This window comes from Lampetra planeri, chromosome 15 (assembly GCF_965212315.1).
Source record: "Lampetra planeri chromosome 15, kcLamPlan1.2.h2, whole genome shotgun sequence".
NCBI classification, from domain to species: domain Eukaryota; kingdom Metazoa; phylum Chordata; class Hyperoartia; order Petromyzontiformes; family Petromyzontidae; genus Lampetra; species Lampetra planeri.
In genome coordinates this window covers 11454296-11481370 of record NC_136121.1, presented here as the reverse complement: position 1 = coordinate 11481370, position 27075 = coordinate 11454296, and the positions used below count along the sequence as shown (strand labels likewise).

Here is a 27075-nt window from a genome sequence, read left to right as displayed (position 1 = left end):
TTGGTACTTCCATAAAAATGTGTTATATTTAGATATTTATGAGTGACTTGTTTTACTTTTCTCTATCTTACCCGTGTATCATTTGTTGTATTTTTTGTTGATTTCACTTGATCATCTGGCCCCTACTGGACATCTGTGAAAAAGAGCTTCATATCTCATCAGATTATTGCAGTATAAATAAAGATTCTTATTAGCTGATGACAACACACCATGACCACATTACATGAATTATACCTGATCTTGTTGGATCTAAAAATCTAAGCAAGGTTGAATCTGGTCGTTATTTGAATGGGGGATCACCAGGATTTTCCAGGTCTAATATAGTCATGGACTATATTATGGCAATGGTGAGTGTTACATGCTTGTATATGTGTGCGTGTGTATTATATCCGAGTTTTTCAGTTTAATTTAAAAATTCATCAAATTTCCCGGCCATACATCTCATTGCAGGACCCTTCCGTAAATCAGTCTTAAGACTTGGTAGGACTTTTTTGTGTCAAAACTTTGCACTGTTATGATAGTGTTTAATTATAGATGCTTTGCTTTCAGAATCAAAATAGATTTTGGCACACTGACACATAATTCTATCAGCTCTCCTAAGCATTATCCATGAAATTATTATGCTCTGCCACAGTCCGTAAGTAGCATTTCTGAGAGCCAAAAGCTTTTGTTTTTATGCACGGGCTTTCAGGAAAATGAGTGCCAATATAGGCCCAACCAGATACATCTGGGAAAAAAAATTTGTGCTGTACACATGCCACATACAAACTCAAAGGCATGCTCCTGGGGGTGATGGCTAATGCACTACACTTACAATCCAGAGGTAACTGGTTTGACTCCATCTCCCGGTGCAGCAAGTTGAAACAATGGGCAAATTCGCTCAAACTCCACCCGCCACTGTCCACCCAGAAGTATATTTGGGGTTGACAAAGTTCGTCGATTGGCAAGTCGAGTGTGTGGTGAGGAAAAGCGTGGGTTACTTATACCTCTTCCAGGATGCCTGGTTAGCGTGGAATAGCTGGCCAAATGCCTCTCTTGATCTCCCTCAGCGGGAAGCCCTTTTGCCAGCGGGGGGCACAAGAAAACAACAATTGCAGGGCTGCACCTTTACACGAGCAGGTTTCTATAATATAAGCAACATACTTCATATATAAAATATTTTTTAAATATATTATGTTACTTTACTCAGTTTTGGGGGTCACCCTTGAAAAGAGCTTGCCAGCCCAATGGGTCTTACCCTGGGATACCAAAAATGTAATACAAGTATAAAGTATGATGAAAAATCCCCATGACTGCCACAGCACAGGGAGGATTTCATTCAGCAGTGGATTGATAATTGTATAATTAAACTGAATTTGTGCAAGGCATACCTTTCTGTGCTGCTTATATAACAACTGTACTGTATTTACAGAGATGCATGCAAATTGACACTTTGCATGCAAGATGAAATGCCAATTAATCTCAAACATTTATCAGTCAATTTAGAATGCTAATTATTTCATCAATGTAAATATAACCCGTAATTGGACAAAGTTGGAGTTTCTTTTAGATGTTAAAAGGAGATATTTTTGAGTATTTGGTGGAGAAGTAGCACACTGCAGTCTGAACCTGGCCAACCTGAATGAAATTCCCAAGCAGGGCTATCATCAATAGGAGGTGAACTATGAATGTGCCCTGGGCTCCCATTCACCAACCCGCACTGATCAGCATAGTGAAGTATGTAAAACAAAACACCTGCAATCAATGCTGCCAGGGAAGGCCTTTATCTGGCTGTGAATTGAGAAAGGGCTATAATCTATACATTTTAAAGCATCCTTTTTGCAGCTCTGATTGCATTTTGAAAGTTATTCATAATGCCTATACTTTTGATTGACTGAAGGGTTCTGTGCAGTAAGCAGCTTAGAACTTTGAAAGAAGACCTTTAGCGATTATATTACTCATTTGGCACATGTACACATACATTAAACAGCTATATGGATCTAATTTTTTTTTTAATTTCCAATACTCTTCATTAGATCTTATAGCTCCACTTCAGGTTGATTTCCATATTAAATAAATGTAGCACACAGATGTTGAGTTCAAAGGCTTCTATGCCAAAGAATCCATGACTCTTGTTTTTGTAAACAGCTAACGGACTAAAATGTGATGACATGCATGAGAGGTCTTACTATGAGCATTATTTATTAATTTATCATTAACTAACCCAAGTGTCAATCCGCTGCTGGATGAAGGGCTCTACATGCCGTGTCGGTCATGGAGATCGATTGACTATACTTCACGCTGTTTCGGTGCAGGTTGACGAAAGGGGGGACGACGCTCAGGTCCGGTTCAGGTATTACTCGTCTCAGATGTTAGCCCGAGTTTTGAATTGAAGTCAGGTTCACCGGATTCAAAGTGCAATGCGCTAACCACTGTGAAACCGCAACTTATGCACATTGTTGCCAAACAAAATGATTGAAACAAGTAACATTTTTGGTTACAAAAAATTTGAGTCTACTTTTCTAAACACAACTTTCAACATGAACCAAACACAACCTTCAATACATTCAACCTGCAAAAACTAAAGTTTAGAAATAATCGAGGATGTAAAAAAGAAGCAGAAAAGGCTTCATGCCCTTTCTGGCAATAACACAGGTGTTAAGATGTTCAAACACTAAATAGGGTAATAACACCTGTATTGATTTGAAGCTTTCGTGACTGCGGAATTCATACTCTTTGGTTCTTTCGGTAAAGTCACGTAGATAGAAAAATAACTAATAGATCACGACGTTTCGATAGCAACACAAGCAATCGTCTTCAGGTGAAACAATACAGCAGGCGGACTGCTGAGGCAGGAGCAAATATAGTTTTAACTTTTGTGTTGGCCGACTCTTTGAGTTGCATTACATTTCTAAGTTTGCTAAACTTGATATCTTTTTTCTTTTTTCTCTCTTTCACCTTGTTCCGTCTGTACATTTCACCCCACACTCTCGCCCGTGATGGCAGCCCCTCCTCTCCCTCCCCCCTCGGATTAGCTGAGGTATGCGAGCTCTGCGATCTTACATTTACTTGCAAATTCCATCCCTAGCCCCGCCCACTTACCCTTGGGTTGTACCCACCACAAACGTATATAACCTCTGGTTGCAGTAGCTCTCTCGCGACATTTCCTCCTACCTCAGCAGTCCGCCTGCTGTATTGTTTCACCTGAAGACGATGGCTTGTGTTTGCTATCGAAACGTCGTGATCTAGTAGTTATTTTTCTAAATACGTGACTTTATCGAAAGAACCAAAGAGGATGAACACCTGTATTATTAGCAGAAAGGATAACACATTTTCTTCTTTTAATAATCTTAATACTGGCAATAAAGGTGCCGTAGGTAAAACTCTAGGATGTGTTTGAGTATACTGAGAGTGCTCCACTGGTACAATCATCAGTGTGACATTGAGGAGGAATAATTGGGATGGGACGAGAGGGAGATGAATCGGGTTTTGTGGCGTGATTAGATAAAGCGTGAAACCCGAGACGCTTCTATTCAAATAATCATATCGGAGCAAGATAAACTTCAATACTAGACGCGATGCTTTCATCTGGATATTACTAGAGTTGCAGCAGTGTTGTGTTGTTAACCCCAGTGACCTCGGTTTGATTCCTGGCCACAGCTGACATCGGTGGTGAGTGATATCTGAACTGGTCCTTGACCCAGCCATTTCACTAACCCGCACCGACTAGCGTTGCAATGAATGTACTGTATGTTGAACTTCTTTCGCACCACTTGGAGCCAACCGTGACAGCCAGAGGTGTGAGTGTACAATCCACCCCCATGAGATACACGGCATGGGGAGGCCTTCATCCAGCAGTGGATTGACAAAATTACTTTGTGTTACCAAATAAAACATGAAATGGGTCAAAAATAATTATTTAGGATAATGTTGTACGTATACGGACAAAGGAAATACCAAGTTATTAAAATTAATCGTAACTGCCTGGTAAGGATTAAACATAAGTAATCTCTTTTACAGCCAACATTATGATAACTTTCAAGTCAATTTTTTTCCTAACATCTGTACCTGACTTATGTATTACTTCATTAAATAATAAATGAGCATCATTAGCCATTGTTTATCCACTGCTGGATGAACGATTCTCCATGCCGTCACCATCCCTCGTGTTCTATGATGCCACGCTATATCTCACTCCAGCACATGTCCCCTGGTGTCATTGCTTCATCACCACGGTGGTCATCCCCTCAGCCACATTCGCTCCTTTGGCTGCCATTTCATTACCAATGTTGTCCATCAGCGATGTGTCAAGCCCAAATCCATTTAGCAGTCAATACGATGTCTCCGATGAGTTTTTCTACGGAGGCTTTCACGACCAACATTATGATTTATAATTAGTTTATTGTGGGTGAGATCGTTGGAGGTATAATGTCAATTCGACCTATAATCCTCCACCTCCTGACAAAGCCAAACATATCAAGTTGTCCCGTGGACAAATGTGGCAATCGATTATATTTTACAGCAAACAGGTTAAGTTGCAAAGTAAGCAAAATTTTACCATTTTGTATAACGTTTCACTGGAGATGACTTTTCTTTAAATTATACTTTTTTACTTTTTGGTTCTTTCGGTAAAGTCACGTAGGTATAAAATAAACAAAATAAATGTAATTTCTTTTGTGTTGTTTAAAATTTAATTTATTTTGTTTTATTTTATACCTACGTGACTAAAATACATTTAATTTTTTTATATTTATTTTATACCTATGTGACTTTACCGAAAGAACCAAAGAGTATGGATCCCTGCAGTCACGAAAACTTCAAATCTAGATTATACTTTTTTATTTTACCAGGTGAGACCCACTGAGCTATTTAGATCATTTTCAGGAGTGAACTGGCCACAAATGATAGCTCAACGAAGTGGCGTATCACGTGGAAATTTATAGCAGCCAAATACTCTAAACACTGTTTCTAAATGTGGAGGGAAAAACCGGAGGGACCAGGAGAAAAATCCACGCGACCACGGGGAGAACACGGAAACTCCAAATATACAGCAGCAGGCATCAGGGTCGGGATCGGGATCAGGATCGAACCCACAACCTCCTGCATACCAGGCGAGGTAGTTAACATCTCGCCACCGCGGCACCCAGACCACAGCCAGACTGTATTTCAACTGGTAAGGTCCATTGGGGTGACAACTCCAGTTCGCGGGCCATCTGCGGTTACAGGATATGGCAGGGTGGGAATTTGCAAACGAATAAGAACAAAAACAACAACAAATGATTGACACAAAACCCAGGCAAGAACTTACTGCAAAGAGGATAAACAATAAACAGTTATTTTTTTAAACGTAATAAGGTGTCGAGATTTGAGCTCTTGCTAACACTTGATGTTACCAGATGTAATCTCCAGAGAACTGACAACTTTTCAAAATTTGCTTGCTTTTCAGCTCAACCGGTTTGCTGGAAGAAAAAAAATCAATAGGCATATTTGTCCACATGACAATTTGAATTGTTTGTCTTTGTCAGGTGGTCGAGGATTTTCGCTCTCATCACATGTCTAATGATCTAACCGCAAATAATCTCATTATGAATCCTTTGATGTCTATATATGTAGTTTTAGGTTATGCAAAAACATGGATTACATATTAATGTAAATTCACCCTTAAATCCTTGTTAAATAAATATAGCAACGCTTTTTAAGGTTCTGCCAGAATTAAATACTGCATTCTCTGGCTGAGATGGATAGCAGTCCTGCTTGGACCAGTGCCTTGTGATTGTTCAGAATGCTTAAAATACAATGAGATCAACATGGTTAATCCCTTCTCCCATTGAGCATTGTTGTTTTTTGGTTGAGGGGAGTTTCTCTCGAGGACTTAGGAGTAAAACAGGCAAAAATTAAATCTAGAGAGGGCCCCGAAAGCGGACACTTTGCCCTACTTTTTTAGGCTGGAAAGGCATGAACTATATATGATTATTGAGCTTCTTTCGCACCGTACGTAGTCAACTGTGCTAATCGGGGGGTGCGAGGGAAGGACAACAAACTAAAGTCAAAACTCTGTTCTCAAATAATTAGTTTTCAATCGAGATTTCAAAGGGCATAGCTCCAGTGGGTTCCTAATATCAGAAGGAAGTGCATTCCAGACGGTCGCGGAAGTGCATCTGAAAGCACGCGATGCAGTGAGCGTTTTTATTTAATGGACAGCCAAATGGATGACCGGAGTTCGCGTGATGATTTATACTCCTTGACGAGATCAGTGAGGTATTGTGGTTCATTTGTGGCAAGCACTTAGTAGATCGTGGAATTAGTGGGAGTCCTCACATTATTTTTTTATTGAATCGAGACAATTGCATCACCTCGGGGGTGAATCGTTAAAGCCCTGCTTACAGAGTAATTTTGTCTTGAGCGCGAGCTTTGCAGTGACACCAGTGTGTAGACTTTGGAGTAGGGATTGAACAAATCACTCCCTTCGTGAACCAATGCTTTGCCACACTTTAGGGTTGTGAATTGATTAAAGTGTAACTCTTTTTGTTATTATGCAAATGTAGGCCTCTCTTGGCTCGATGATTTATGTGAACCACTTACATACACTATAATTAATAATGATGAATAATTTTATGAAATGTACACGAATCTTTTTAAAATATAATCTGTACATGCATAATTTGAAGCATCCAGCTTTATATACAGTATGCCCCCAATCTTCATCCTATCAGTGAATATTACATTGGGATTTCTCACAGATCGGTGCATCCCTTCATGTTAAAGAACGGTTCAAGGAGGTCGATTTCACAGGACTACTTCTGACATCCCTTCGAGTGACCTTTGGTGCACATGGTAGAGGCAGTACTTTCCCACCCACCGTTGCAACAATCTGTATTTGGTGATGCTGCGCTGGCAGTCGTGCACACAAGCACAAACAGCTAAATATTCAACACTTTCGCCATAACACTACCTTGTCCCATGAAGAAGGCCCACTACCCAAACGTCACCTATTACAGTATATATATATGTTTCCTTTTCATTCAGCGTTATTGACAAATGCGTTGAACTTTCTGATAAAGAGAGTAATGTTCTTCGCATGACAGTCAAATACAATTTGAAATTATCGGAGCTGGGATATAACCACATTTAGTGCAGAATCAAATTTTACGTGGTGGTTTATTATTATTCTCTTGCGCGTAGTCATTGGGCAGAAACCATCAACTCACTACAATTTAAAACTCAGGCCCCCCCCCCGCCCCCCTATAATATGAACCTCGGATCTCAGCAATTCCAGGCTCAGCCGCCCTGACCTTTGAGCAAAACCCGGCCACCTACGCATAACAGTCAATTTTAATTGATGTATCATTACACGCCCTGTTATGGAGTTACACGGTCTGTACCATGGCACCGTAAAGCTCCTGCCCGCCCTCCAGCCTCCTTCCACTCTCACGCAACAATGCCATCTCATGCTACAGGTGCTTGTACCCCGCCCACCCTCCCTGAACATAAATAAATTATTCAATGTTCAACCACCTCTAAGCGGACTTATGACCCATGGGACTTACATTTAGATTATTTAGATAATGTCGCTGCTTTAAATTTACACGCGACAAGCCACTTTGTTGAGCTATCATTTGTGGCCAGGTCGCTTCTGAAAAATAAGCTAATGGCTCAGTGAGCTTTACCTGGTAAGATAACAACATAGTTTAGTTGTATTTGTATATATGTTTAAGTGATTTGTTTAATTTGTTGTACTTTGCAGTCCTATCGTGTTTTTTATATTGTTGTTTTGTCGTTGTAGTGTTGTGAAAAAGAGCTTAATAGCTCATTGCATTCCTCCAGTATATATCAATACTCTGATTCTGATTTATACCCACAGACTACCATGTCCCATATAGGCTACACAAGGGCTCATTGACGAACATTGGACCTATTTAATTACAATTGGACCACAGGCATAAATACATTTTTATTGGTAGCTTACGTTTAACCATTGGCTTACATGATATGTAGACGTATTTAGGACCCATATCGTAGTTTTATCCAAGGCAGATAAAACTCGTGCACAAACAATGGGAGAGGCTACTGGTTAGTGTCTTACCAACCACCACCACCAACACACCATGACATGAGCTCAGATAACATTTCCCATAATGGCAAAGGTCTCGCCGCAATTGACAATGTCTGTTCAGTCTGCTTGGGCACTGTGCCATCAGTAAAAGAGATGGTTAGCAGACTGTCTCTCGAGCTGAGGAATCAGGGTTGGGTGATGGCAAGATTGCTGTATAGAAGAAGCAGAATAATAATAAACGAGAGAGATTAAATACAGAACTGCTGGATTTTCATAATTTGCGGGGCACTTAATGATGAATGCCATAAAGCAGAGAGTGTAATTAAACTTTATAGCAAGCAATTGTTGATTAGTACGCTCGTTGACCTATCCAAATTAGAGCTAATTTACCTTATGGCGGGACCCCGGGGTCCCGAATAATCGGAAGTCAAAATCGTAATTAATTAATTTATTTTTTGCGACTTCGTCCCACCGCGCACATTAACACCGCGACCCGCCTGGCACGAATTGTTCTGTTATGTCCCAAGCGCAGCGGCGAGGACGAATGCAGAAGCGCTGAACAAGCGAATGCTGCACTCCATGCTCGGGTACGGGCAGGATCATAAGTCTTATCCAAAGCTGCTCAAACTCCCTACGCGACTTAAGTCCTTTATTTGTCATAACGGTATGCATAATACAGTGAAACTGCTCTCTTATCTACATTTTTATTTGTGACCTACCAATATCTGCAGCAGGGATCAATCGATGACAATCCTATTACCTGCAGATATTTAACAGATGAGATGCGTTGCACCGTTAATTCATCCTGTTTGATAATACTTCTCTTGTCCGTATGCATCTGTGCAGATAGGTTTTTTTTTGCGGTTAAGCCGTAGTCCCCACATACCGCTCGTATCAATGCGGATAAGCGGGGCGGCGACCCATTACTCTGTAGAGTAACATTGGTATAAACGCTTGTTACAATATGAACAGCGCATTGAAAACGCGTACTATTTTATGTTCTGTTTACAAAGTGTGTTCACAAATCCACACTGAGAAACACGATGATTGACAGAAGGGTGTAAATAATGTTTTCGATAGTGTATTTAAATAGAGGTACTGCAGGTAAGTAGTTTTCAGTTTTAAAGGCATAGGTAACAGGACAACACTTGCCACCATCCTTCAAACGCATTGGTGAAAAAGAGCAAAGTTTTTGTTTACATTATATTATAATGTTTACATGAGAGCCGGAGGCTAATCGGACCCCGGGGTCCCGCCATAAGGTTCAAATGAACAAAAACATTAAGTTTTTATTGTTTAAAAAGGGGATTTGGATTGCAGAAAGGTTGAGAATGGAATTGTGAGATGGTGATAAGCAGAGATTGCTATCGTATTTAAATTAGCATCCTTTATTGCTTTCATACCTCCCAGTTTTAATTCAATTGTGCTATCGGCATCTTATAATGAACATGAAATCACCAAACTCTTCCTAGAGTTTCCTAATAAGGCCTCTTTATCCATACGAGGAGCACACTTTGCATATGCCCTTACTTTTAATGTTTTACCTACGTGACTTTACCGAAAAAACCTGAGAATATGAATCATTGCAGTCACGAAAGCTTCAAATCTAGAATTAATGCCCTGCAAGGATTATGCTTCGAACATCAAACTGTGGTTTATATATATATAAATAAGCTAATTAAAATAAGAAAAAAAAACCCACTAATTTAATGTGATGGAGTCTTTTGTTGTTTGTTGTGTTCAGTAATTTGCGACCATTCAGAATCAAAATATGTATTTATACGGGAGGAATCCGATGAGCTATTAAGCTCTTTTTCACAGATATCCAGTCGGAGAGGGTAAGAACATTTCAACAAACAATACAAAAAAATGATAGGAGTGCATTCTGTGTCCACTCTTGAGGACAGGCGGCTGCCCAGAGTCAACCCCGCACCTCCGCTCAGCACGGTTGGTTACGTACGGTGCGAAAGAAGTTCTACGTTCTTACATCTCAGCAGCACCAGCAAAGTGTACCCTGACACGGCATTAGCCCCGTGAGCCACTTGGCTATCTCAATTATCCTAATTTTAATTAACAGTGATTTTTTTTGCAGTTAAGTGCATTGAAATTGTTTGCTGTTTTATATCTGCAGGCTAGCGTTGGTGCATATCTGTGTTGAATTTTCTCATTATAGAATCCGTGTGAGTGGAGTATTTAATTAAAAGCATCTTGCATTGTATTACCACTTCTATTGGTGGGGAATATAATTTATATTTTTAGTATTTATGTTAATAACCAAGTTCAGCCAGCATAGTCTTGTGATGTCACCTCTTTGTGCATGAAGCATATTTGAGGATATTAATGTTTTCAGAACATGCACATCATCATCGTCATCACCCTTATAACCCTTATAACTATTGTCATTATAATTATTTTTATTGTTATCACCTTATCACTATCATCATCACTACCATAATCACGACCGGCATTGCCACCACAATTATCATCATCACTTCAACCATCACACACTAACCAGCATGGTGAAGTATGGTCAAAAAGATCCCCTTACCGATGCAACGTGGGATTTCTTTCCTCTAGCATTGGATTGACACGGCCTGTGAATTCATTGGTTGACATAAAGCATTTTGCAAAAACAGAAAATATTGACACAGTAAAAAAAAAACATTTAAATCCTTATTATGCAGATTGTTATTGCCTGGGATTATTATTAGTTTGCTTGTAGTGCATTTTTTATTGATGCGGAACAAAATTCACTTTGTTTAAATGACGTGAAATTCACACATTTTAGCATGTCAACATAAGTAGAAGGTTAATTAGGTGTTGTATAATTCATGAATAGAATTTTACGTATGAACTGACAATATGCTAGAGCCTAACTACTGTCTGTTGCATGCAAAAGGAGAGCAACCGTCAATTAATTTAAATAAAAAAGCAGGTAAATCTAGTATCATCCAATTACCTCTCTGTCATTGTAAATTTAGAGCCGGCTTTTGCAGTGATTCCTGCCCTTTTTCTATGCAGCCCCCCCCACTCCTCGTGCTTTCTTCATCTGAAATGTAGCAAAACGAGTGCCTGTCTTTGTTGGGCTCACACTTTAATTTATCGCAGCCCCTCAACAAATGGAGATGTCACGGGCGACCTTTACAGCGTGGACAAGACTACCGTTTTTTTCTCTGCCCCCCTCTCCCTGTCTCTGGGAAGCGGAGATCACGGCTCTCCATTGCAATTCCTCAAGTCCATTACCGTGCATCGAGATTAAACGCCGTGAGCCGAGAGGTGGTGTGGTGGTGGTGGGGCTGACGCAAAACTGATCTTAGCACATTAATTCACTCCGCCTAATCTGTCCGTGGCCAGGCTGCGGTCAGAACGAGTCACGCTGACCACTCTTCCCTGCCATCCAGTGCCTCCAAGTGGCTATCGTTGGGCAGATAAGCTCAGTAACGAGCGTGCTTAGAGCATAAAAAAAGAATTAGTGCTGAGAGTGATTTTTTGGAATTATGCAGAGGCGTTTGTATCACTACGAGTTATATTTTTGGAACCAACAAAATCCCCCAAAATTGCATTAAAGATTAAAAGCAAAGGTTACAATTATTTGCGTCTTGTGTTTTTACGTCTCCGCAAAAATATTCTCACGTTAAAAATAAAACACTGCACTGCACTGTACTAGGAAAAAAAACAAAGTGTAAACATCGTTTGGGATATGCGCTGTTCATGACAGTTCTTTCGCACTCGAGATGAAAGTGCGATTTAATTAACGTTTAATAACAGCGGAACAAATTCATATTTGTCCTTTCAGAGTGAAATGAAGCCGATTCTGTAATCATGGCTGCAGAATGTGCTAAAACATCACAGAGGACAACACAATATCACGGGGGAGATAAGCTTATAACACTTTAAAAAAAAATATTCACTACGGTGTATAAACATTAAACATGCATGCTTAAATCACCAAAGTGTGCCAAAGTGTATCAGGATATGTTTTGCCCTTTGTATATTTTTTATCTGGATTGGTTTTTATTTTTACAATAATGACTTTTTTTCCCTTCTAATGATCAGTCCTGAATTTACAATTTGTTTGCCCTCTGTCAGGAGGTCAAATTCATGGATAGAGCTTCTGAATGAAATCGTATTCAGGTTGAGCAACACATCTTCACAATTGTGAAGAATTCACGTCCGAATAGATGCTAAATGAACACAGAGTATATGTAGATATATGACATATTGTCTGCTTATCCACAGCGTAGTGTATATACATTTGCATACCATCGAAACACATTTGTTGACATGCGTGTTCAAAATGTCAGTCGTATGAAACCCACTTCTTACTTGGTCATTATAGTTGTTTTACAAAAGCACTGTCCCCAACAGTCTGACGGGGCTTTGCTCAGGTTTGATTATTGTTATTTTGCTTGTTAAAAAAAGAAACGTTCATATATTTCTACCTTTTTCATATATTTCTACCTTTTTCATATATTTCTACCTTTTCAACAATATGGCCCTAGGCATGACCAAGATGAAACATTCAGGGGCTCAATTTAAACAATCATATACACTATGGGAACCTCATTTGCCAGTAAAAATATGATAATTGGTTCTTTACCCTTCTATCTGGCAACAAAACTGACACCTTTTTTACGAGGAGTCATGTTTGCATAGACCACAATACCTGCAGTCATAATGCAAACAAAAACATAACTCTGAGAATGTTGACTTCAAGGACAGTGCATACATTATCAGAGTTATGTTTTTTGTTTGCATTATGACTGCAGGTATTGTGGTCTATGCAAGCATGACTCCTCGAAAAAAGGTGTCAGTTTTGTTGCCAGATAAAAGGGTAAAAAAACTATTATATTTTTACTGGCAAATGAGGTACCAATGGTGTAAATGCTTACTCCGAGCTCTCATACTCTGATGGTGCATTGTCTTTGAGTTGTGCGCCTTTTGGCGTCATCTGGTCCAACCCATGTGAGACTAGGCTCTAAGGAAAGCTGTCTCGGGTGTGGACCAATCAACTTTAAGGACAGTGCACATTATCAGAGTTCTGTTCTTTCGTTTGTATTATGACTGCAGGTATTGCGGTCTATGCAAACATGACTCCTTGTAAAAAGGTGTCAGTTTTGTTGCCAGATAGAAGGGTAAAGAACCAATTATTAAACAATCATGTTTCCCCACCTTTACGGGAAATGGTTATTTGAGCCCAATTGTTTTCTTTTTCTACGACTGCAGCTATATTCTGCCTTCTCTGCATTTGACTAATGCGGTTTTATGGCCATGATGTTTCTACCAGCGTGACTTGACTAACAATAATAATAACAAACAGTAGTAAGTGAAAGACAAAGACAACATCCTTGTAGCAGTTTTATCAGTGAGTTTGTTAATAAAGCATGACAATGTCATCAAAACACTGCATTCCCTATGTATCTACGTACAGGCCAATGCTCAAAATGCAGTCAAAATTTCAGCGATTTGCTAAAAGGACTGTGCAATTGTCATGTTGTTGTGCTTGTACGTGATTCGCAGAAACAGTTACCTATTTCCACCAAGTGTGCTTCTCTTGGAAACTCAATACTTAATCCTTTAACCCACGTATTCTTCAATTCTTTGGCGTTTGTCTAATTCACAGCATCTATGATACAACAGTTGCACCAATCACGATTTCGTGCAATCCACAAATCCGACTGGCGCCCTAATTTGTTAGCCGTCCAAATTTTGCCTGAAAAAAAACCCCTCTTTCAGCAGCATAGACAGTGGCTGCTGGAAATGACCACAATACAATTGGTGAAAAGGTTAGTGACAATTACTGTGGACATTTAATTACTGCAATGAGTTATGCTGCCAGCTTAACAGCATTTTAAATTGCCCATCAAATATATGTGACTTCGAAAAAATGTTACCGTGTTATTAATTAAAAGCCCGCTGCCATAATATTGCATTGAATCTCCCTCCCTTCCTTTCCGCCAGAGGATTAAACAAATATTTAAGGTTTCCATGGATTCATCCCCATTAACTCCCTGCAGAAGATTAAAAGAGACATGTTTTCCTAACTTTTTCCATAATACGCCAGTCTTTTCCGAGTGCGATATTCAAGCAATTCATAAACTAATCAATAGAACGGAATTAGTTATTAAGCCAATTAGTCGGTGATAAAATTAACAAGTTGAGCTGCCATGAAAATTACATTCATATTTTTGAGGTGACATTTAAAAATCTTTGCATGCAATGTGCTGAAGATAACATAACCTTACTTCAAGTGGTAATTTAAATATCCATTACCGTATGTGTATGTGCAAGGCATGCAGGCCTGGTTATGCCAGTCTAAGGTTGCAAAAGCTAACAATTAAAAATTATCATCAGTTAAACTTTGAAAAAAACAAATGGGTAAGACTTCATCGTCCAAATTTTTAGCATGAATTTTCATAAAGTTTCCATATTTTATTAATTTTCACAGATGGAGATTTAGTAACCTTTATAACCATCTGGTAACCAATGAGTCAACAAATGGATGAAATGACAATACACAACAAATAATGGCTTAATTTAAATAAGTTTATTTAATATAGATGTAAAAATAATGTACCAAAAATTTCATCTTGTAAAATTCTGCAGCTTTCTGAAGCAGTTTCAGCTCCAGAGACAATAATTAAAGTTTAGCACAGCCCTAGATTCCATGAATTGAAAATATTATTCAAAATGGCTCAGCAATAACTCCTATTGCATTATTCCTGCATGCATATGCCTTTGTTTGGCCTTATAAATCTTTATATAGAGTAGTTTGGAAGCAAAGACTCAATAGGCATATGAAAAAAATAGTATCATCTACCAAAAATGAAAACTATTTTGTTTGGGTTTATTAAAGAATAGCTGCTTCTAACTCCACAAATCCCTGAATAATCTTAAGTAGGAGAGGGATTATTGGTCAGTTAAGTTGATTATTCGACTACAAATTATAATTAATGATAGGTATCCCTCGATTTACGAACACTCGGTTTGCAAAATTTCGCGTGAACGAAAGTGACAAATCGTGGACACTTTTCGATTGATGAAATCAAATTTCCGCGTTCATAAAATTTCACTACGGCCACGCGCCGTGAGATCATCAAACAAGGAGCAGCGGCCGGGAGGCTGTGTCATCCATCAGCAACAGCATCACGGTGTCAACAGCAACGCCTCCACATCACCTTTCCGTTTATTCCAAAATGTAGATCTTTTGGCAAGTTTCCTTGAAAAGGTTAATCATTTTTTATTTAAAATTCAATATCATTAATTTTTTGAACATTTATGTTATTTTTGTTGTTTTTGGTTTTTGTGAAAAGTGATATAGGTGTATATTTTTAAGTTAGGAACAAAGTTGGAACGACTGTCTGAAACACATCCCAAAATTTGTGTATTAAATTAAATGGGGAAAGCTATTGTGATTCACCAAATTTTCTTTTACGTGTCTCTTTTTTAAAGAACGCAGCCCGTTCGTAAAGTCAGGGATACCTGTGCTGTATTGTAACATAATACTTGGGCCCCTTTAAAAGATAGATGGCCGCCTATAATATCCCGACTCGTGAAGGCAGGAAACCCATCTTCGAGCCACACACCCACCGTGATGCGGCCGATGATGTCACCAAACCCCATTCATTACTTCCTGTCCGGCAGCACACTTAGGTGACAGAGGCGATACTCTTTTTAAAAATATATGCTTACGATTTTCTTGCTATCCGAGTGGTCGATTAATCTAACCAATAATCAGTAGAGCGATCGACTACTGTAAGTTAAATAATCGGATAGCCCGGTTATAGTCTTATGATTTAATTTGTCTGAATGGGAATGTTAAATTCGTAATTACATGTCAAAAAAAACATTTTATACATATTCTTGGTTCTTTCAGTAAAGTCACGTAGAAGTGAAATAATAAAATAATACATTTAATACGTTTGGGTAATCCTCCACGTTGGTGCCTTCTACATTTCCAAATAAGGAATGTGCTTATTTGGAAATGTAGATGGTATCCCATTGTTTCCATGAACTAAACCTTCACTGTCCACTCTCATGCGATCTCATGTTGGCATGGTGACGATGACTTCCAGCTATATGTTTACAAACCAGAAGTGGTCCTCCTCAGCGAATAGTTGACTCTCAGCTTGAGTGTGCACCTCCAAAACGTAAATATTCCACCGGCAGTATGTGTGGAACCTTGGGAGTTTTCATCGCTAACAAAGTTCTCATTCTCTTCCCACATTACTCAACTTGGCGGGACCTCATCCCTCCATCTGCGCAACATTTCTCTAAATCCGCCATTTGCTCACCCTCAGCTACTGCTGAGATCCTCATTTATGCCTCCATGAAATCTGTAATCACCTATCGCAACTCTCTTCTCGACAGCCTCCCAAAATGTCTCATCCCCAAAATCCAGGTCACCCAAAATGCTGCTGACGGACTTCTCACCCACACCAGGAATACTACAATTCCCCCCACACCATCGTCAAGATCCTCAATGGACTTGCCCCTGCCTACTTCTCCCCTCTCATCTCCCTCTACCCTCCTCCACACACTCTCCTATCCCTCCCCTTTCATCTCACTTCACTCCCCTCCACACACTCTCCTACCTCTCCCCTCTCATCTCCCTCTACTCCCCTCCACGCTCTGTCCACTGCAGGAACGAAGGCTTAATATAAAAGGCCCCCAGACAATCATTGCTCAGTGTAACGTCACTCATTTTCTTTTTGCTGTCGTCGTGAACTCCCTTCCCCCAGCCATCCGTGCTGTCAAATCCCTGCCCCCTGTCCAAGTCCAGGCTCAAGGCCTTCTTTTTTTCTTGAGATGTTAGCTGCATTTAAACACCACAGACACACAAACACATCACACACACAGACAAAGATCCCTCCTATAGCCTTAACAGACTTTTGGGGCAAGTGCTGTTAGCAAGGGTGGCCAGATCCACGCCCGACCATCCCAGTGGCGATATTTTTACCCACCACTTCAGGTACTCACATGCATCCATATTGCATCATAATTTCTGGTGAAGTAATGGATAATTTTTTTTCTATGTTACAGATATGAATAACAAGCAATTTAATAGTTTTAGTACAAGGGAAGAAGAAAACAGCAGTAAATCAAATGCAATCGGCTTAGCAGCTACATTTTGGAGTGTGATATTAAATGTTGTTTTATTACTTGTGGCTCAATTGCATGTCTGCAGTCGCTCTGGCTTCTAAATTACTCTATTTTACTTGGTGTCTTTACTTGTCACTCCTGGTTTCCTTCAGCCGTCTCATGATGAGATGGGGAGCAGACATAAAGGGGGTTTCAAGGTCCTACGTTTGTTAAACTATGAAGAGTGATAAATATATTTATAGTTGATGCTTTTTGTGATGCTCAACACGATGTGTGTACAAACCACGGTCATGCTAATATAGTGTGGCGTTATAAATGGTTATTTCCCTGATTTATATAACGGCTGTGCGCATTTGAGATTTTTTTCATCATTTATTTTGTAACGGTTTAATTTGTGAATGTTGAGTTAACAATGTTGGTAATAATGTCATTATTCGTGCATTCATTATTAATCGTAAATGTATAGTAATCAGACTTGAGAAGCGTTTTGACCAGTATTAACCACGAGTAATAATCCAATGCAATTATACAACTGGCTTCGTGGTGCCACGTGGTTCATGTTTGCTTAAACGTACAAATACACAATTTCCTTCAACACTCAAATTCAATGTCCAATTCTCTCCGGCATTAATGTTGACAGTTTGAATGTTATCTGCCTAAAGTGAATCACAATTATCTTCAAATAACTTGGAAGCCTCTTGCATAATACAAATTATGATAATGTGACATAAAATGTGTGAGTTTTGTTGACGTAAATTAGTGTCTTTTGTGGTGCATTTGTGAGAAAGAGAAAGATTAAAAAATGTTGTTTAATTAAATGCCAACGATAAGCTAACGGTTGACTGGGGAGGTCCTTTGATAAAAATTACACTATGTAACACAATTGTTGTTCCTGGGTAGTAAGTCTTATTTCCTAATTGCCTATTCCTAACAAGTATAGAAAATGGCTATTATTCCCCAAAAACTTAGTTTTTGTGACCAGGACATTGATATTTTGAAATGTACCTGTTTTCGATGAGAAAACTGGCGAATTTGTGTCTTTTCGTTCACATAAAATCAGAAAACAACAACATATGAATCAAAATTAACATGTATTTATACTAAAGTTATACAAAATATCTACAAAAGATTTAGAAGTGAGTAGCTTTTCGAGATTTACGATTTTTCTGTAAATCACTTTCACGAATCAGCCCCCAAATGTCGTCTCCCATCATGTTCTCGTTATAGTGTCCTTGGTAGCAGCGTTCAAAGTCCAGTATATCCTGGTGGAGGCGCTTGCCTTGCTCCTCCGAGTACGCTCCCATGTTCTCCTTGAATTTATCAAGATCAGCATCAAGGATATGGACTTTGAGGGACATCCTACAGCCCATTGTGCCGTAGTTCTTCACCAGTCTCAACCAGCTCCACATAGTTTTTCACCTTGTGATTGCCCAGGAAGCCACGAACCACTGCGACAAAGCTGTTCTAAGCCGCTTTCTCCTTACTAGTGAGCTTCTTGGGGAATTCATTGCACTCCAGGATCTTCTTTATCTGTGGTCCGACGAAGACATCGGCTGTGACCTTTGCCTCAGACAGCTTAGGAAAGAAGTCTTGAAGTTACTTGAAGGCTGCCGACTCCTTATCTACAGCTCTGACAAATTGTTTCATAAGGCCCAATTTGATGTGCAGTGGTGGCATCGGCACCTTCCGGGGGTCCATCAGTGGCTCCCACTTGACATTGTTCCTCCCCACAGAGAACTCGGTCCACTGTAGCCAGTCCCGCATGTGGTAGTGCGCCTTGGTGTCCCTGCTGTCCCAAAGGCAAAGATAGCAGGGAAACTTTGTAAAACCGCCTTGGAGACCCATCAGGAATGACACCATTTTGAAGTCTCCGATGACCTCCCAGCCGTACTCATCATACTTCAAGGCATCCACGCAAGGTCTTGATGCTGTTGCAATCCGCTTTGAGGTGCACCGAGTGAGCCAGGGGCAGGGACGGGTACTTGTTACCAATATGGAGCAGCACAGCTTTGAGGCTCCTGGATGAGCTGGCAATGAAGAGGCGCCACTCATTAATTTTAATTTTTTACCTACGTGACTTTACCGAAAACACCTAAGAATATGAATCCTTGCAGTCACGAAAGCTTCAAATCTAGAGCCACTCATTCTGGTTACAGGCGATTCCGATTGCCTCGAACAGACTGGTCACATTGTGGCAGAAGCAGAGCAAATCTTGACGGGTGAAGAAGCTGCAAAAAGGTTGGTGACACTTCCTCTGATCTGTGACTTGCACACTTTCATTCAACAAGTTCCACTGCTTGAGCCTAGACGTCAAAAGCTCGGCGTTGGACTTGGTGAGACCAAGATCTTTGATCAAGTCGTTGAGGTCTTTTTGGTTGGGGTAGTATGCAGGGGCGGTTTCTTCATTAGGGCGATTGGGCGACACACCACCAATGTCATTCAACCACAGAGTCACGCTAGCCGTCACGTGCCTCTGGATATAGTCCAATCAGCGTCATGCTACGTTCTGTGGAGTACCGCCTCTTTTTGGGCGATTTCCCTCCAGCTGAGAATCGCCCCGAGTGGTCCCATAGACTTACATTCAAAGATGTTTTTTTTCGAACGGGGGCGCTGCAATGCATTCTCTATGGCTTCCGGGAGGGCTCGCCCTAACGTGCTTACGTCATTATACGTGCTTACGTCATCATACGTAAGCACGTTTCATCCAACAATATAATTTGTCGCCACCTAGTGGAATCTTTAATAAAATAAACTTGAGTGGTTTGTTTTAATAGTGAGTATAGAAACAAACAAGATGTATTGTAAGAGTCACTTTATTTTTCATTAATATTAAAGAAGTGAAGTTGCCTTTACATGCTTAAGCTGTTAATTTATCCATTGCATGGGTGGACCTTATCCTTATCAATCATCCAGACATTTGCCCCCCCCTGAGAGATTTTGCAGGAGCCGCCACTGGTAATATGGGTTTCTCTCCTCAGCTCCACCTCTGAAATAGTCATCTGGATCTACGTCTTCCTTGCTCTCTGACTTGCTGCTCTCTTCTAAAGATGGCTGCTCTCTCCGGAGGAGTGGGTACGGGGAGCTCATGGCAGTGTGGCACCGGGGCAATGGATGAAGGAACGTCTGGATACGTGATAGCCGGTGCATTCTTGCCAGTCCGACGTTTGGAAGGGTCCACCATGCAGAAGTAGCAGTTGCTTGAGTGGTCAGTGGTTCCCGCCAAATTATTGTGATAGCGAACTTCATGGCTCTCTTTTCCCCTCTGTACCATCCTACAAAAATACATTTATTTAAATGTGTAAGAGATTCTTGAAACATTTTTCATATATGATATATACTTTTTTAAGAAAATTGTAAAACATTTAAAAATTAAAAACTTCTACAAATTTTATAACATAAAATTCCAAGCAACAATTATCCATCTTACCTTCCAGAGTTTTTTGCATTGCTCGCAGGTGAAATGAGGTGCCCAGGATTTGTCTTGATCTCCGACAGGCATGCCAAAATATGCCTTGTAGGCCTCACACATCTTAGCAGATGCTTCCACAGAGTACTTTTTCGCTCTTGTCTTGATAAATTGCCCACAGACATAGAAAAATGCATCTGCCGGATGCTTGCACTTAGGCAGCTGGAACTAAACTGAACTGGTGGGCTTAAGGCCCCTGTATTTATATTACTATTTATATTACTGGAAAGTTCTAGAATGTTCTAGAAGTTACTCCAAGTTTATTCAGCACTGAATCTATCTGGAATGTTCTGGAAAATAGGTAAATTTCAAAATATCATTGTCCTGTTCACAAAAGCAAAGTTTCTGGGGAATTTCAGCCATTTTCTGTAGTTTTGAGGCATAAGCAATGAGGAAATAATACTTACTACACAGGAACGAAAAATAAATACAAATATGTTATACAGTGTTACCATGGGTTCCATTCTAGAAACGTGTTAACTCTTATCCATTATACCTTTGGCATTGCTGATGGTTGCTGGCTGCTCCACGTTTTTGTCCTTTACACAGCCACTGTGTAAACAAACTCCCCCACCTCACAATGAAAACAGCAAAGCTTGTGGAAGATGGTTAGCTATCGAGCCTCGAGTTGGCCAGAGCAACTGCCAATTCTCATTTGGCATGTGCCCGATACATCGATTACATCGATTAACATACATTCCCGATTGTACATCGTGAATCTAATTGCGCGTGTTAGAATCGATCACTTTCAATTTACATAAATTATATGCGCATTAATAACGTAAATTATATTAACAGGTGGGTTAATGGGGCGGGCGAGACGGAAGCAACACAGAAGAATCAATACAAACGAGGGGGTGGAAAACGAGACGGGAATGATTACATTCTCGAGTACAATCGGGACCGTGAAATTGTGATAACTCATCAAGCCATTGTTTGGGGAAGGGGATAATTAAATGAGTATGGTGCTTAATGTTACATTCGTCCCTCAAATGACACGTACGGCGAGTCCGTACGAATGCAAAACCAACAGCATGTGACCAAAGCAGCAGCGTTTTTGAACATCGCAAGAATACCAAGCAAAAAGGACCCTTGTCCGTGCACTCTGAGAATAATCCTTTGATTCAGGGGGGTCCTTGAGTCTTGATGTTATCATCATCTGCAGCATTCTGCATCGCTGTGGAGGCACGACTTGGTGGTTCGAGTTGTGAAGCTTCCTATCCCCCCACTGGGCTGAAAGGTGAGCCGGCAGATAGCAGTTCTAAACGTATCATGTGAACCTGCCTGTGCAGACATTTGAGTCCAATCTTCTTGTGTGCGCGTGGGTTTTCTTTCTAACGAAGCGCTTTCATTTGCGCTTCTGCGGCGGTCTGGAACGCTCTTCCTTCCGATATTAGGAAGCCACCGGAGCTATGCACTTTTAAATATTGATTGAAAACTTATTTCTTTAGAACTGATTTTTGTGTGAAGTTTGTTGTCCTCTCCCCCACACCTTCGATTAGCACAGTTGGCTACGTACGGTGCAAAAGAAGTTGAACACACATTTCTACACATACAAAGTAATACATCATTAAATTGGATAAGCATCCCTTCTTAAAAATAGCGTTTAGATTCAGTGAGGCACACCTGGGTAAAATATAACTATTACTGAATGCCAAAATGTATATTATCGAGCGCATCCCACTAAGACGTGTGGCTTCATTTCTAACAGTATCTTGACAAGATATTAGTGATGTTACCGTTTAATATAAAATTGAGAATTAATTTACGAATGCACGTTATTTGTGAAATGCATATAATAACATTATCCGTCTATCTGACTGCAATAACCTCATCGCTCTATTGAAATGTCTCTCGGGAACGAATTGGTGATTGTGATCATATTAATATGGCAATAGTTTCAGTGCTTACAGCGTGCCGCAGAGTATTCGCTAACTCTGGAAGAGAGAGACCACAACTCAGGTGTGAGGAGGACGGGAAGGGAGCTTCATAACTCGTGTGCGATCCACCAACTTTTGCCTCCACAGCGTGAGGATTAGAGACCTGCGTCACCACCACTTACACACTCCGAGGCTGTCCACAGCTCTGCAGGAATGAGATAGATTGTGGGATCATAGAATCGAGTGAGATTGTGATGGCATATGGAGGTTCCCTGATCCAGCAGTGGATTGATCATTGCTGACAATGATGACCATTAACCACTCCAGAATTTTACAGCAAAGATCTGGAACAAACATGCAGCATGCCCCACATAGACACTTCAAGATGCTCATATACAAGTTTTTTCGAATTAAAATCCCTGGAATGGTAGTTTTTGTGTGGAATTTTGATCCTATCCTCCATTTGAAAATATTGTGGAGTATTATGTTGACATGCATACATTCACACGCATACTGTGATTTGACTATAAGAAAAGTAAACTTCACTGCTTTAAAAGTTGGAGGTGTTGGTAAATAAATAACAGTTCTCCAACATAGTTCACATATGACTTGAAAAACTGACCTCTTTTATTTTTGAGGCATAACTTACCTGACTTTTGGCTTAGGAGTGAAGATATTCCTTTATTAAAGATGTTTTACTCACTCGAAAAAAAAGTGTTTTCTATTCTTCTCCTTTATATTATATTTATTTTATTTGTGTACTTTTTAATTCCATTAGTATCCTCACAATATTTTGCTATCCTTTGAATCTGTTGCTATAATTTTCATATTTTAATAAAGCTATATTTCCTATTGCCATTCATTTAATTTTATTTTCATTATTACATATTTTTTTCCCGTTTTGTTTCAGATCTGTGAATATCTTTGCCTGGCATTACACGGACCTGTCTCTGCCTGCCTTTTTCTTTCTCTCACTTTCCCTATCCCATTCTCCAAAATCTCATTTTGGGCCAATTCCCACAATGCGTAACCAGATTTTTGCCCACGAGCTCCCCGGCTTAAATCTCATTTTACACTGCATCACGGTTGCAAGGCAAACCAGATTTTGTGCGGAATAGAAATGAAACGGGGGGCCACTTTCTTGGAATAATTTCATTTTCGGGACAGTTTCTTGACGTGGATGTATGTGCCTTACAAGCAAGGGGAGTGTGTAGGCAGAGAGGTGGCTGATATACATCAGCGCAAGGGCCAACGGGCTTCATAAATCTGACCTTTTCACATGACCGGCTTGGGACAAATATGAATTGGCAGGTTTCTTTTTTTAAAAGCACAAAGGGGTCGCATTTGGAATTTAATTACATTGCTCCGTGGTGCTGTGTTATTAGGTTACTCTAACAAATCGAGAGGAGGGCAACAGAAGGCAGCATGCACGCATGTTTGCGTGTCCGTGAAATGTTTCGTGCGTGTGTGCGCGTGTGTGTGTGGTGTAGCAGTTAGCCTAATGCATTGTTGCTTAGGTGACCTCTATTTTAGTAAATCGCCAATTAGAAAAACGTGTGAAATGACATCTACTTGGCTACCACGTATGATGAGGGCACACCCCAAGGGTTAGTCTACCTTGAAACTGCGTACCTGCCACGCTGTGTTTGACATTGCTGGAAGACAAAGGCAGCTGGGCTTAACATTGGCCAAACTACATTGTCGCCTAACGCGCCATACATCAATGTAAAGGTCATCACCGGTGGCTAAAAATGTAACGCCCTATTATGCACTACGCTGGCTTATAATTGTGCGAGACAAAAATGTATCGTGTTAAATTGACAAATTTCTTTATTTTTCCCCTCTAACTAAAGAGAAGTCTATTGAAGGTTGCCAAACTTTAGCAGGTCATAACATTATCTGGATAACCTGATGGCATAATATCGAGAGAGAAATAAATAGTCAATAATATTATTAGGTGCAGTACAAACAGTCTTGCCAATTTTTTTCAAACAATAATTATTTTTTTTGTAGGCATTTGTAAATGTGTAAAGTACTGCATGTGGATTTATATTTAATGAATCGCCCACAGAATATCGACATGGAACTTATTGTGTTTAATTGTATTGTTGTTGCTTTTGAAATAAAGTCAAGTAAAAAAAAATGAGCGAATGCAGAGACTATGAATGAGGCAATATGATAGAATGTTCTTTTTCGTTCAGATAAAAAGCCTTTAAGATTACTCATAGAGCAGTTTTTTTTTTATCATTGTGAGAATGTTAAATTATATATCAAATTATTCAAAATATAGATATTTTTGTGTTTATAAGCAAGCCTGCCACCGGTGCTTGTGGTAGTGCAAATGTCTTCATTGTAAAATGGAGTTCCATTCGGATGACATAATCGGTTAATTCAATAAAGATATTTGCAGAGGCGGTGAAGGGAACTCATAATTTCAGCGCTTGCAACCACAACTGCTGACAACGACGCATATCTTTGAATGGTCTTTCTTGCGTCAAGTCATGTTAATTCACTATATTCACAGTTGTTAAAGAATTGACTGCTTCGGCTCTCCTGTGTGTTTCCGGCTCACATTCTTGTTGTTGTTCAGCCTCGCGTCTGACGGGAGAGCTTTGTAATACAGCCGTGAAAATGTGTGCAGTAAGTAGTACATTGCCGTTTTATACAAGTGAACTTTAATCCCTTTTTTTTATTAAGACTGCAATAGAAATGACAATGATTACAGTTTTTAAAACACATATATATTGTATAACCATTGACAGGCGTTTCTCAATCCACAGCTGGATGAATGCTTCCCCACTAACTGTACTACTCAGTGCAGGTTGGTGAACGCAATTTTGGGTAAAGGAAGGGCCAAGGCCGAATTAAGGTCATATGGGGCCTCAGGCTAATTGGAGGAAATGGCCTAAGTATGTAATACATATTGCACGAAAAAATTATGAAGCCATAAGACATTTATACACCCATGTAAAATTAACAAATTTTGTTCGACTCAAGGTACATTAAATTAATCAAACAAACATCACTTACTACAATCATTTCTTTAAGCAAACATTTCCTAGGTTTAGATGTGGCAAAGTCACGAATGCTGTTATCGTTCTTCAAACATAAAACAATTTCCGATGGTCCTGCTACCGTCGCTCAGCTGTTACTTCAATGTGGAATAGAGAGCCAAAAGGAGCACCTGCAAAAATAGGTGAATCCAGCCCTGGGTAGGACTGAGGATATTTGGCCTACTTTTCCACACTGGCTAGATGTATTGGTTGAGGTGGCAGTACCCACATTTTACCCCACTCCACACGACCTGCCGATCTCGACGAACTGTGGTGTACTCTTTCACACTGCTCGGTGAACATCGGCAAGGCGATTTCAGAAACGTGCCCCATCGATTCAAGTGCTGCGGCCAGGAGATCAAATTAAAGTGGTGACCGACCTTTGGAATGCACGTCGAGTGTGTGCTAACTATTCTACCATAGCAGCATCCAAATTTATTCCATTTGTATACGAGTTTACAATTCATGTTTGCCATCAAGAGGTTTTCTGGGTTGCTTAATAATACAATGATTGCACCTGTTTCTTCAGTAATACACGTAGGTGTTATTTTTTACTGAGAACTCAACTCTGATGGTCACCATTCATCACTTAGCTGTCATTTTCCAATATGGATCGTCTGTGACCATCGTTGGTACATACTGATGTTGCGATACTAGTAAATGCCTTCATTATGTCTGGGTTAGATTATTATAATGCTTTCTCTCCTGACTCCCCAATAAATATATTCATCGTCTTCAATTATGCCAAATTACTGCAGCCAGAATTCTTACCCGTACAGTCAACTCATCATATAATGTCTATCCTGAGACTTATCCATTGGCAACCAGTTCAATACCAGATTTAATTACAAATGCTCTTCCTCATTTTCAAAGCAGTTCACAACCTTGGCTCTCCATACATGAGTGAGCTGATGACTACATGATGTCACAGTCTGCTCCGTGGACAATCTAAGGCTGGTTGGCTTGCTTGTGCCTCAGGTTCAACTGCAAAAAATATTTAGTTCAAGGACCGTTTTTCAATTGAATTTCCCATATTTTTAATGAGCTTTCTTTGACCATCAGAACTATTGAGTTGATCAATACATTGATATCATTGAAAAAGCCATGTAGTAAGAATTTAAGGGATTGGCTGGATTTCCCAGACGAATGTTCATATTGATATCGGATTTATTGTTATCATATTTTGTTGATTTTAATATGATAAGGATGGCAACCACGGTATAATGGTCAGGACACTGGACCTGGTTCAATCTCCCAGCTTGGCAGTTGAAACAATGGTCAAGTTTGTTAAATTCCACCACCTTTGCCCACTCAGGAATGTAATCGGTCGATCAGCAGGTCAAGTGTGATGGGGTAGTGTGGCTACGGTACTCTGCTTTCAAGAAGTCTGACCGGTGTGGAAGAGTAGGCCAAATACCCTCCAAAGGGGCTCTCTCGAACTCCCTTCTACCAGCAGTGGGGTGAGAAACCAATTGTAGGGCTACACCATCGTCATTTATGTCAATCCAAATTGCCTTTTTTGTTCGTTCAGAACATTATTGT

The 27075-nt window shown here is 40.0% G+C and overlaps 2 long non-coding RNA genes across 2 annotated transcripts in view; both read left to right on the top strand.

Annotated features, from left to right (window-relative positions):
• Positions 1 to 27075, top strand: part of LOC144722734 (uncharacterized) — a 214610-nt gene that overhangs the window by 102404 nt on the left and 85131 nt on the right. The gene's annotated exons all lie outside the window — the stretch shown is intronic.
• The window catches only part of LOC144722735 (uncharacterized), a 63554-nt gene continuing 58097 nt past the window's right edge, over positions 21619 to 27075 (top strand). The window contains exon 1 of the long non-coding RNA XR_013586087.1: positions 21619 to 21840. This is a non-coding gene — a long non-coding RNA (uncharacterized LOC144722735). The remainder of the gene's footprint in view (positions 21841 to 27075) is intronic.